The sequence below is a fragment of the Apium graveolens genome, chromosome 4 (assembly GCF_009905375.1).
Source record: "Apium graveolens cultivar Ventura chromosome 4, ASM990537v1, whole genome shotgun sequence".
In the NCBI taxonomy this organism is placed as follows: domain Eukaryota; kingdom Viridiplantae; phylum Streptophyta; class Magnoliopsida; order Apiales; family Apiaceae; genus Apium; species Apium graveolens.
The window spans coordinates 290,407,893-290,420,195 of record NC_133650.1 but is presented as its reverse complement, the minus strand read 5'-3'; the positions used below and the strand labels follow the sequence as shown (position 1 = coordinate 290,420,195).

Below are 12,303 nucleotides of genomic sequence, written 5' to 3'. Positions count from 1 at the left end.
ATGCCATGATAAAGTAATGATCCTTTATAGCGATTGTGATAAACCTATCATTGATTTTTGAGAAACCCTAATATCGATCCTTGTAATAACTTGTTATCAAACCCTACTGATCCTCTATAAAAACCTTATTAATCCTAACATTTATTAATTTGCTCTATCACCTTGTTACCTTTTGATCTCGTAAACCTAAAGAGAACCTTTGAGAATCCCCTTACGCAATGTTTCGATTAACCTGGATTCTTCGATAACCCTATATCTTGATTGCATTGATCTTTTGGAACTATTCTGATCCTTGTTTACTTTCAATCCGTTCACTTCCCTTGAAATCTTGAATTGAACTTAAGAAAGATTTTTGACTTGAATGAGTCTGAATGATTTCATATTCTTGGTAATGATAAAATGAACTTAGTCAATTTTTTCCATTTCCAACATAAAGGTTTTTCAAATGAATTCATGATGGATTGGATAGAGACTGGTGGGACTAGTCCAGTCACCTAAGAGGCTAGCGGGGCTAGTCCAACATAAGAATGAAATAATGCTATAGGTACCATAACGACCAGATGGAGGTCGGTACGGGCTGATCACCTATATTTATTTAAAAGATGGATATTCCAATCAAGGGTTCCTTTATGTTTTGTAAAGAGAAAATATTATAATTCCTTAGGTAGTTTGCTTCTTTTAATGAGAGGAAATGAATGATTTGTATTTTCGTTAAAGTTATGAATCTTGTGAACCCTGACAATCTCATTAGTTGTTGAATCTCGAAACTCGATTAACAACTTCTTTCAATTGAGAAATTCTTTTATAATCCTGCTAATGATTTGTGATGAATGTCGGCTTTCTCCCAATCTTGAGCCTTAAATACTGAAAGCCCGAAACCTTTTCATAACCTTTACTTAGCCAATCACAGAAAACTGCCACCTAGAGATTTAAAGTAGAATGCCTCAGAGTTGGATATTGGTATTGTATTATAGAACTGTTTATATAGTTACTTGCTGAGCGTCTTTTCTCATTTATTTGCTTTGATCTAACCATGGCAGTTAAGCAAGAAGATGGTCAGACTTAGGCACAACGGTCGCAAGAGCGTTCCTGGAGGTCCCTACCGTGTTGTAGGTTTCTAGATGCCAGAGCAGGTAGCTGTTGTGTGTGTGAGCAAGCGTGTTAGTTGGAAGGGCTTTTCAAGTTGGTTCAGATACAATGGGTTATCTTTCGGTTCCATGTCGGAATCGAATGAGTTTGAATTTAAATATATTTTGGGTTGTAATATATTTATTTTGGTTGGTAGTTGTAATCATGTCTCAAACTTAATCCTGATTAGATCCTATTATTATTTTAATCGGGGTTTATTATATCTGTTGTTATTATATTAGCTTAATAGTGTGTGGGTCCTCATTTCCTAACCCCGAGATTGAGGGCGTCACACACAACATCATCTAACATCCAATATACTAATACTTCTTAAATCATCAAATCAACCATTAAAACTTTACTTTATCAAACATCCATGATTTTATTGAAATTTAAACTTAACCAATGTTTGAAAGAAGGTTTATACCTTTCTTGGTTGCTTTGGAGGTTCTCTTCTTGATGGATGATGCTTGGTGTGTCCTTGTGTGCTTAAAAAGCTAAATCTTTCCAAGAAAATCAAGAAAATACTTAAAGTTACTATTTGTCACTATTCATCATCATCTTTACCAATTTATTAAGCTTGGAAGAACTCAAGATAATTGGATGAAAAATTTATCTTACCTTAATTTGATGATGAGGAAGCTTAGGAATTAATTTGGGAATTTCTCCATGGCTCAAGCTTGAGATTTTGATTTACATTTCTTCATTTCTTGTTTTGGTCGAATGAAGAAGATGAGGGAGAGAGAGTGGGAGTTGCTTGGCTTATCTTGGAAGAGTTGACTACTTTATGGAATATATTTTATGTATGTAATGTTTATTCCTCAAGGAGCATCAATTTTCAAAGCCTAGTTTATAGCTTACACACCAAGTTTGTCAAGATCTTTAATCATCAAAAACATGAATCCAATTTCTGATGAAGCGCGCGACCGCGTCGTGTCGGGATAATAAAATCCTGTTTCAATTGGAAGACTGATTTTCTGGGCTTCTAATATGCATGGGCTGCTATATAATGGTAACTTAAGGTCGTTTTTCATAAGAAGCACAAAACGGAGACTAAGGAGAAGGAAGCAAGAAGACCTAAGAGCACAAATTCAACCAAAGCGAAGAAGATCTAGTTTATTCTTGTGATTCTTTGTTTTAAGCTGTAATCTTGGATGCTAGTTTTCTTGTTTGTTGAACCTATACTCTTGTTTAACGTACTTTATTTATAATTCATTTTATAAAGACCTAGTTTATTATACCATGCTTTCATCAAAAACCACGGTGATGATGAGTTCGGTTATGGGCTAATCGTTATCGTGGGGTTCTAACGGATTTACTTATGGAGTTCAATAGTTAATATGTTTTGATACCTTAGTGTGTGGTGATTGTATGATATCCTAGTATTGGTTGTGCTTATTCATCTTATGAGTATAGCGAACTTATAAGATAGTGTGTTAATCTCTATTGAAGCAAAAATGAATATAGGGGTTTAGAACGTACCATGCTAGCATAGGTTCATGTATTTGATATGAATGATTCATAGGTAATTTTAACCATCTTACTTGCCCTATATAATCATGATAGATAACTTGTTCATTAAACCGTTATGTTGTCAAATTCTATAGACATATATGGTCTCAATATAATTGGTGTCTATTCAGCTTCTATCTCTTTTGTGGATGTCTGGTGTTAGGGTATTCGTACAATGAAAGTTGGCATTTACTAGTTTCGTGTTATCTGATTAGTTGTCATCACCATTGCATGCTAAGGTTACGAACAAAAGGCTATTGAATGAAGTAGTAATGAAGTTAGAATCCCATGTTTGTGTTATATAAGTAATTCAACCTTTTAATCTCGTAGTTAATTGCATATTAGTAAATAATCTTAGTTAATCAAAACCAATTTGTTATTTATCTTAGCATTGAATAATAACCATACCATTGTTGCATAAGTACATTAATTGAAATTAACCTAAACTAGTCCCTGTGGGAATGAACTAGAAATAATTCTATATTACTTACGATCGCGTATACTTGCGTGTATTATTAGCACGTGTTAACGTCCTAACAAGGTTTTGGCGCCGCTGCTGGGGACTCAGTGTGAATTTTTAGTTTATGTGTTTGTCATCAGTGGTCATTAAAGTTTATTGACTCGGACATTGTTACTTACTTGTTTCCTTGTCGTATTTCAGGTACTCTAGCGAGCGTGTATGCATACGCGTTCTCGGTCTCATAAGAGAACTCTGGATCAAGCCGAGGAAGAAGTTGTAGTAGCTCAACAAGTTTTTGAGGAAGTAGAAAAAGTTGAAAAAGAAGATCTTGTCATAATGGGAGAACCAGAAGCAAATTTGAAGGCTTTGATGGACTATTCTTAGCCAAAGATCAATGATATTTAGTCTAGCATTATTAGGCCAGCCAATACGGCTAAAACCTTTGAGATCAAGTCGGGCACGATCCAGATGATATAGAACTTAGTTCAGTTTGGGGATTCTCCTATAGAAGACCTCAACATGCACATCAGAGATTTCATCGAGATTTGCGACACTTTCAAGTTCAATGGAGTTTCTGAAGATGCTATTAAGTTGAGGCTTTTCCCATTCTCTCTGCGGGATAAAGCTAAGTGCTGGTTACATTCTCTACCACCAGGGTCTATTACCAAATGGGAGGATCTTGCTCAAAAGTTCCTAACTAAATTCTTTTTTATGGCAAAGACTGCTGCGATCAGAAACGCACTTACTCAACTTGCTCAGTAATCTAGAGAATCTTTATGTGAGGCTTAGGATCATTACAAAGAGATGCTTAGAAAGTGTCCTCATCATGGGATGCCTGACTGGATGATCATTAACTACTTTTACAATGGAATGGGTGCAACTTCTAGACCCATGCTTGATGCAGAATTAGGAGGAGCCTTATCAGGTAAAAGCTACAATGAAGCTAATGAATTGATTGAACTGATGGCTGCTAATGAATACCAAAACCCAACTCAGAGAATGCCTCAAGGAAAAGTAGCATAAATTTTAGAAGTGGACACAGCTACTGCTATAGCTGCTCAGGTTCAGGCTTTGACGATGAAGGTGGATTTTTTGGCTAATTTCAGAGTTAATCAGATCACTAGTGTCTGTTAGCTTTGTGCTGGGGCGCATGAGATTGATCAGTATGTTATTTCTAGTGAATCAGCTCAGTTCGTGAGCAACTTTCGGAGGTTCCAACAGCCAGTTCTAGCCACCTATCATCCCAACAACCACATTCATCCTAACTTCAGCTGGAGCAATACTCAGAATACAGTGCAACAACCTTATCAGCAGTATGCCGCAAAGCAACAAAACCCTACTGGTTTTTAACAGCTGCAATATGCACCAAGACAATAACTCCAACTTCATCAGCTACCACAATCTAATGAAAAATCTGAATTGGAGGAGTTGAGGCTCATGTGCAAGAGCCAAGCTATTTCTATCAAGACCTTGGAGAATCAAATTGGGCAAATTGCCAATGCCTTGTTAAATCAACAACCTGGTACACTCCCTAGTGACACTGAAGTGCCAGGCAACAGGGAAGCTAAAGAGCAGGTCAAGGAAATCACCTTGAGGTTTGGGAAGATTGCAAATACTGAAAAATCTCCAGTTCCAGAAGTTAAAGTTGTGGCTAAAGAAGAAGTGCAGGAGGAAGCAGAAGTGGAACCAAGGAAGACAGCTGTTGTCAACATTCCTCCCGAGGGTAATATAGGGGAAAAACAAGTCTATCCTCCACCTCATTTTCCTAAGAGGCTGCAGAAGCAAAAGTTGGATAAGCAATTTGCTAAGTTCTTGGAAGTTTTCAAGAAACTTCATATCAACATACCTTTCACTGAAGCTCTTGAACAAATGCCTAGCTATGCGAAGTTTATGAAAGGTATTCTCCCAAGGAAAGTGAAGCTCGATGACTTAGAGACCGTTGCTCTTACGCAGGAATGTAGTGCTGTGCTGCAACAGAAGTTGCCTCCGAAGCTTTAAGATCCCGAAAGCTTCACTATTCCTTGCACTATTGGAAACTTGTCGTTCGACAAGTGCTTATATAATTTAGGAGCTAGCATCAATCAGATGCCTTTGTCTATATTTAAGAAGTTGGACTTACCTGATCCAAAGCCTACTTATATGTCCATGTAGTTGGCCGATCATTCTATTACATATCCACGAGGCATTGTGGAGGATGTTTTGGTCAAGGTGGACAAACTCATCTTTCCTGTTGATTTTGTAATTCTTGATTTCGAGGAGGATAAGAAGATTCCCATAATATTGGGAAGACCTTTCTTGGCTACTGGCCGAACCTTGATAGATGTGTAGAAGGGTGAGCTCACTATGCAAGTACTGGATCAGGATGTGACGTTCAATGTTTTCAATGCCATGAAATTACCTACTGATAATGAGGAGTGCTTAAAAGTGGAATTGGTCGATTCTGTGGTTACTTCAGAACTTAATCAAATGATAAGGTCTGATGCCTTAGAGAAGGCCTTGTTGTGGAATTCAGATAGTGAAGACGATGAAGGTGATGAATAATTGCAATATTTGAATGCTTCTCCTTGGAAGTGAAGACTGGATATACCTTTTGAATCTCTTAGATTGGAGGAGCTGAACAAGTCTCCAAAGTGCCTCAAGCCATCTATTGAGAAAGTTCCTACACTTGAGCTTAAACCATTTCCTAAACACTTAAGGTATGCTTTTTTAGGTGATGCATCTACTTTGCCTGTTATTATTGCATCTGACCTTTCAGGTAGTGATGAGGAAAAGCTCTTAAGAATTCTAAGAGAGTTCAAATCGACAATTGGATGGACTATAGCAGATATTAAGGGAATCAACTCTTCATATCGTATGCATAAAATTCTGCTTGAGAAAGGTAGCAAGCCTACTATTGAGCAACAGAGAAGGCTAAATCCTATCATGAAAGAAGTCGTAAAGAAGGAAATTCTCTCATCTATCCCATTTCTGACAGTTCTTGGGTGAGCCCAGTACAGTGTGTGTCGAAGAAAGAAGGTATCACCGTGGTAGATAATGAAAAGAATGAGCTCATTCCTACCCGAACAGTCACGGGGTGGAGAGTTTGCATGGATTACAGGAAGATGAGAAAGGCTACAAGAAAAAGATCACTTCCCTCTTCCTTTTATTGATCAGATGCTTAATAGGTTGGCTGGGCATGAAGGTTGGATGGGCATGAATACTACTGTATTCTGGATGGCTATTCGGGCTAAAATCAGATTTGTATCGCTCCATAAGATCAGGAAAAGACTACTTTCACTTTTCCGTTTGGTACTTTTTCCTTCAGAAGAGTTTCTTTTGGTTTGTGTGGAGCACCTGCCACATTTCAGAGATGCACAATGGCTATATTCTCTGATATGATTGGTCATAATATGGAGGTGTTTACGGACGATTTCTCTGTGTTCGGTGATTCTTTTGACGAGTGCTTGCAAAATCTTGGCGCCATTCTTAAAAGATGTGTTGAGACCAATCTGGTTCTGAACTTGGAGAAATGTCATTTTATAATGCAACAGGGCATCATTCTTGGGCACAAGGTGTCTAGTAAGGGTCTCGAGGTGGATAAAGCCAATGTGGGGGTCATTGAAAACTTCCTCCACCCATTTCTCTTAAGGGAGTCCGCAGCTTTCTTGGTCATGCGGGTTTCTATCGGCGATTCATCAAGGACTTCTCTAAAATCTCTAAACCCTTGTGCAATCTTTTAGAGAAAGATGTCCCTTTCAAGTTTGATGACGAGTGTCTAGCGGCTTTTGAGAGCTTAAAGAAGAGTTTGATTACGACACCTGTCATTACTGCACCTAATTGGGATGAACCATTTGAAATGATGTGCGACGCAAGTGACTATGCAGTTGGAGCAGTTCTTGGGCAGAGAAAGAACAATATATTTTATGTGGTCTACTATGCTAGTAAGACCCTCAAAGGTGCTCAATTGAACTATACTACTACTAAGAAAGAGCTATTGGCTATTGTCTATGGTTTTGAGAAGTTTCGATCTTATTTGTTTGGGACGAAGGTGACAGTTTTCACTGATCACGCTGCAATTCGCTATCTCGTTTTGAAGAAGGACTCGAAGCCTAGACTGATTCGATGGGTTCTTTTACTTCAGGGCCATATTTGTTTCATGGGATTATAATCCTGGGATAATAATCCGGGGATAATTAATCCCATCAAAATTAGTCCTATAGATTAAATAATCCTATCCTAAATTTGTTTGGAAGGATTAAGTGTAGGATTGGAATATAATCCTTTAAAATTTTATCCTATGTTTGTTTTGAGGGATAATACTTGGGATTGGAATATAGTCCTTTAAATTTTCCAATCCTATGTTTGTTTCACATTGGATAACAATGAGGGGATTATTATCCTTTAAAAACTGACTTGTAGGAGGGGATAAAATAATACCTCCTCCCACCAAGCATTAGAGGGGATTATAGTCCTATCCTCTACTCCAACAAAACAAACATGGTATAGGATAACTTAAAGGATTATAATCCTTGGATAACTCTTCACTAATTTTTTACAAAACAAACATGGGATTGGAAAATTTAAAGGATTATAATCCTATCCCCTACTTAATACCGTTAAGCAAACATGGCCTAGGAGTTTGAGTTGGAGATCAAGGACATGAAGGGTACTGAGAATCAAGTCACTGATCATCTCTCTCGTTTAGTAGATCCAAGTGCAAATTCACAGGATAAGATATTGATTAATGAGTCTTTTCCTGATGAGCAGTTGTTTGGGGTGTAAGAGGAAGAACCGTGGTTCACAGACATTTTGAACTACCTTGTGAGCAACATTATGCCCCCAGATTTGACTTCTGCTCAAAATAAGATGTTTCTTCATGAGGTAAAGTGGTACATGTAGGATGAACCATTCTTGTTTCGTCAAGGAGCTGACCAAATCATCAGGAGATGTATTCCGTACAGTGAAACGGAGGGGGGGATCTTGCGAGATTGTCATTCGACTGCTTATGGAGGACACTATGGTGGAGAAAAGACAATAGCTCATATCCTTCAAGCATGATTCTTCCGGCCTACATTGTTTAAGGATCCGGATCAGTTTGTTTTGAAGTGTGATCGATTCCAGCATGTTGGTAATATGTCCAAGAGGGATGAGATGCCTCTTAATATGCTTCTCGAGGTTGAGGTCTTCGATGTTTGGGGAATTGACTTCATGGGGCCATTTGTCTCATCTTGTAACAATCAGTATATTTTGTTGGCGGTTGATTATATCTCGAAATGGGTTGAAGTCAAGGATTTACCGATGAATGATGCTAAGGTAGTGCTTAATTTTCTTCATAAGCAGATATTCACACGATTTGGGACTCCAAGAGTCATAATCAGTGACGAGGGATCGTATTTCTGCAATCGCAAGTTCACTGCTATGATGCAGAGATATAATGTGAATCATCGCATTGCTATGGCCTACCATCATCAAACTTATGGTCAATCTAAGATGTCTAACAGAGAGATTAAGCGTATTTTAGAGAAAGTTGTATGTCCATCAAGGAAGGACTGGTCTTTAAAGCTGGATGAAGCTGTTTGGGCATATCGAACAGGATACAAGACTCCGCTAGTCATGTCGCCATTTTAGTTGGTTTATGGTAAGGGATGTCATTTGCCTGTGGAGCTCGAGCATAAAGCATATTAGGATTTGAAGAAGTTAAACCTTGATATGGATGCAGCTGGAAAGAAAAGGATGATTCAATTGAATGAACTCGATGAGTTTCGACTTCAAGGGTATGATAATAATAAAATGTATAAGGAGAAAGTTAAGAGGTGACACGATAGAGGTTTAGTGCTCAAATCATTTGTGTCGGGGCAACAAGTTCTGTTGTTCAACTCTCATCTCCGTCTTTTTCCTGGAAAATTGAAGTTGAGGTGGTCAGGACCATTTGTTGTCAAAACAGTGTTTTCACATGGAGCGATGGAGATTTTTGAGAATGATACAGGCCAAGCATTCAAGGTGAATGGATAGAGGTTGAAGCATTACTATGGGGATACGACAAACTGTGAGGTGGTTAGTGCCGTTTTATTGTCCACTTGATCTCAAGAATTCTACGTCAAGCTAACGACGTAAAGCAAGCGCTACTTGGGAGGAAACCCAAGCTTGTTGTACATTAGTAGATAGAGGAAGAAGAAAACAAGAAGAAAACAAAAAAATCAGAAAAAAAAAATTTCAGTGCCAACTACAGAAGCACGACGCACCCGCGCTGGTATGCTGGGCGGCCGCGCTGAAACTCCAGTAGCACGGTGCGTCCGTGCTGGTATGCGGGGCAGACGCGCTGGCTCCCTGGACGTGAAAAAAAATAGAAAAATCGAAAAATCAAATACAAAATCAAATCACACCCAAATTTCTTGCTCCCACCTTCCGTATTTCCCTCTCCAATTCAGTTTCAAACATCCCATTACTCCCATTATTCCCTTAATAAAATCCCACTTCTATTCTAAACCTAATTTTCTTCCTATATATACATACACTTTTACACAAATCTCTCCATAAATTTTTCAATTCTCAAAAAACTATTACTTCTTTTATACACATCTCTTGCTCTCTCTTTTTTAATTCAATGGCACCCAAGAGACAACGAACCCAAGTTAGCAGCAGCACCACCGATTCTTCAAGTGTTGGGGGTGTGAGGCCCAGGTTTGCAACTCCGGAGGCTGAGGCGGAGTATACGAGGCTGCTTTCGAAGCCCATAGCCAAGGAGCGAGGTTTTCTGCCATCGGGGAGGGATGGTAAGTTGTTGGAGATGATACTGGAGATGGGTTGGATTGTTTTTTGTGAGGCACCAGCTGCGGTGCCTATGAGTGTGGTTCGCGAGTTTTACGCGAACACGAAGATGGAGAAGAACGGTTATTCTGTGGTTAGGGGATTGACGGTAGATTATACCGTAAATGCGATTCGGAGGGTGATTAACTAGCCCGAGAGGAGGCCAGAGAAGAAGGATTGGAATGCTAACACATGGGATGATTTTGACTTGAAGCTTATTGTTGCTACGCTCTGTGTTCCGAGCACTCGCTGGAAGTTCAAGAAGGGTACAAACGAGTATGCCACTTTCCCTGCCTCGTGCATGAATAGGTTTGCACGTGCTTGGAATTCTTTTATTTGTGCCAACATCATGTCATCTTCTCACGTGCATGATATTTACTGTGGAGCGTGCACGGTTGTTGTGGGGCATTCTTCAGGGATATTATATGGATCTCGGGTCGGTGATTTATCAGGGTATTTTGAGGTTTCTTCGAGGCAACACTACGTCCTATAAACGCTTGAATTAAAGTTTTGTACTCGAGTTATTTGTATATTTGATGTGTTTTGTAGTGTTTTTGCATTTCAGGCATATGTGGAGGAATCAGGAGGTTTAGCATTGCAATGATGCTAAAATGTAGTTAGGAAGGTATCTTGAATAAAAGCTTATGGATCGCCATCTCAAACCAGCCAGAAAAACAAGCAGAAGAAGTTTTTGCATAAGGTCAGCGCTCCCGCGCTGTAGTAGCACACGCCCGCGTCGTAGATGCAGAAGGACAGAGCGCCCACGCTGATGAAGCACGCGGCCACGCCGTGTCGGGATAATAAAATCCTATTTCAATTAGAAGACTGATTTTTTGGGCTTCTAATCTGCATGGGCTGCTATATAATGATAACTTAAGGTTGTTTTTCATAAGAAGCACGAAACGGAGACTAAGGAGAAGGAAGCAAGAAGACCTAAGAGCACAATTTCAACCAAGGCGAAGAAGATCTAGTTTATTCTTGTGATTCTTTGTTTTAAGTTGTAATCTTGGATGCTAGTTTTCTTGTTTGTTGAACCTATACTCTTGTTTAACGTACTTTGTTTATTATTCATTTTATAAGACCTAGTTTATTATACCATGCTTTAATCGGAACCCACGGTGATGATGAGTTCGGTTATGGGCTAATCGTTATCATGGGGTTCTAACGGATTTACTTATGGATTTCAATAGTTAATATGTTTTGATACCTTAATGTGTGGTGATTGTATGATATCCTAGTATTGGTTGTGCTTATACGTCTTATGAGCGTCGCAAACTTATAAAATAGCGTGTTAATCTCTATTGTAGCGAAAATGAATATAGGGGTTTAGAACTTGCCATGCTAGCATATGTTCATGTATTTGATATGCATGATTCGTAGGTAATTTTAACCATCTTACTTGCACTATGTAATCACGATAGATAACTTGTTCCTTAAACCGTTATGTTATCAAATTCTATAGACTTATAGGGTCTCAATATAATTAGTGTCTATTTAGCTTCTTTCTCTTTTGTGGATGTCTGGTAGTAGGGTATTCGTACAATGAAAGTTGGCATTTACTAGTTTCGTGTTACCTGATTAGTTGTTATCACCATTGCATGCTAAGGTAACGAACAAAAAGGCTATTGAATGAAGTAGTAATGAAGTTAGAATCCCATGTTTGTGTTATATAAGTAATTCAACCTTTTAATCTCGTAGTTAATTGCATGTTATTTAATAATCTTAGTTAATAAAAAACAATTTGTTATTCGTCTTAGCATTGAATAATAACCATACCATTGTTGCATAAGTACATTAAGTGAAATTAACCTAAACCAGTCTTTATGCTAACAGACTAGAAATAATTCTATATTACTTGCGATCGCGTATACTTGCGTGTATTATTAGTGCGTGTTAACGTCCTAATACTATAGGCCGAAGATCCTTCATAGTATTTATGTTAGATTTCTTAGGAATCAAAACCACATTAGTGTCATTCAAATCTGCAGGGAAGGAACAATCATATACCAAGCTTTATAACAATGGAATATTTCTCGACCATAATAGACCAAAAATGCTAGTAGAAAGCAGGATTTAAGCCATCCGAACCATAGGCTTTGTCCGGATACATTTGTTTGACTGCACTCGCAAATTCTTCATACATAAAGTCTACAATCAGGGCTTCATTCTGATCATTAGAGATAACCACATCGGTACCGAGAACTTCACTTTCTTGTTCAGTCTCACCATTTTTGAACACAGTTTTGAAGTACTCCTTGACAACTCGACACATATCTTTATTCTGCGAAACCAATTTACCATCATCAGTTCTCAACTGGGTAAGGTAATTTATTTTCTTTCTAGCATTGGCGTAAGCATGAAACAATTTAGAATTCAAATTTTCCCTGCTCAAGCCAAAAAGTTTAAGCTAGTTGCTT

General features: G+C 38.4%; 1 non-coding gene across 1 annotated transcript; it reads right to left on the bottom strand.

The window, feature by feature from the left end:
- Nucleotides 1-3,826: 3,826 nt before the first annotated feature.
- On the bottom strand, nucleotides 3,827-3,933 carry LOC141722083 (small nucleolar RNA R71). The gene has a single exon (XR_012575115.1). It is a non-coding gene; the product is annotated as a small nucleolar RNA R71 (small nucleolar RNA).
- Nucleotides 3,934-12,303: the final 8,370 nt, after the last annotated feature.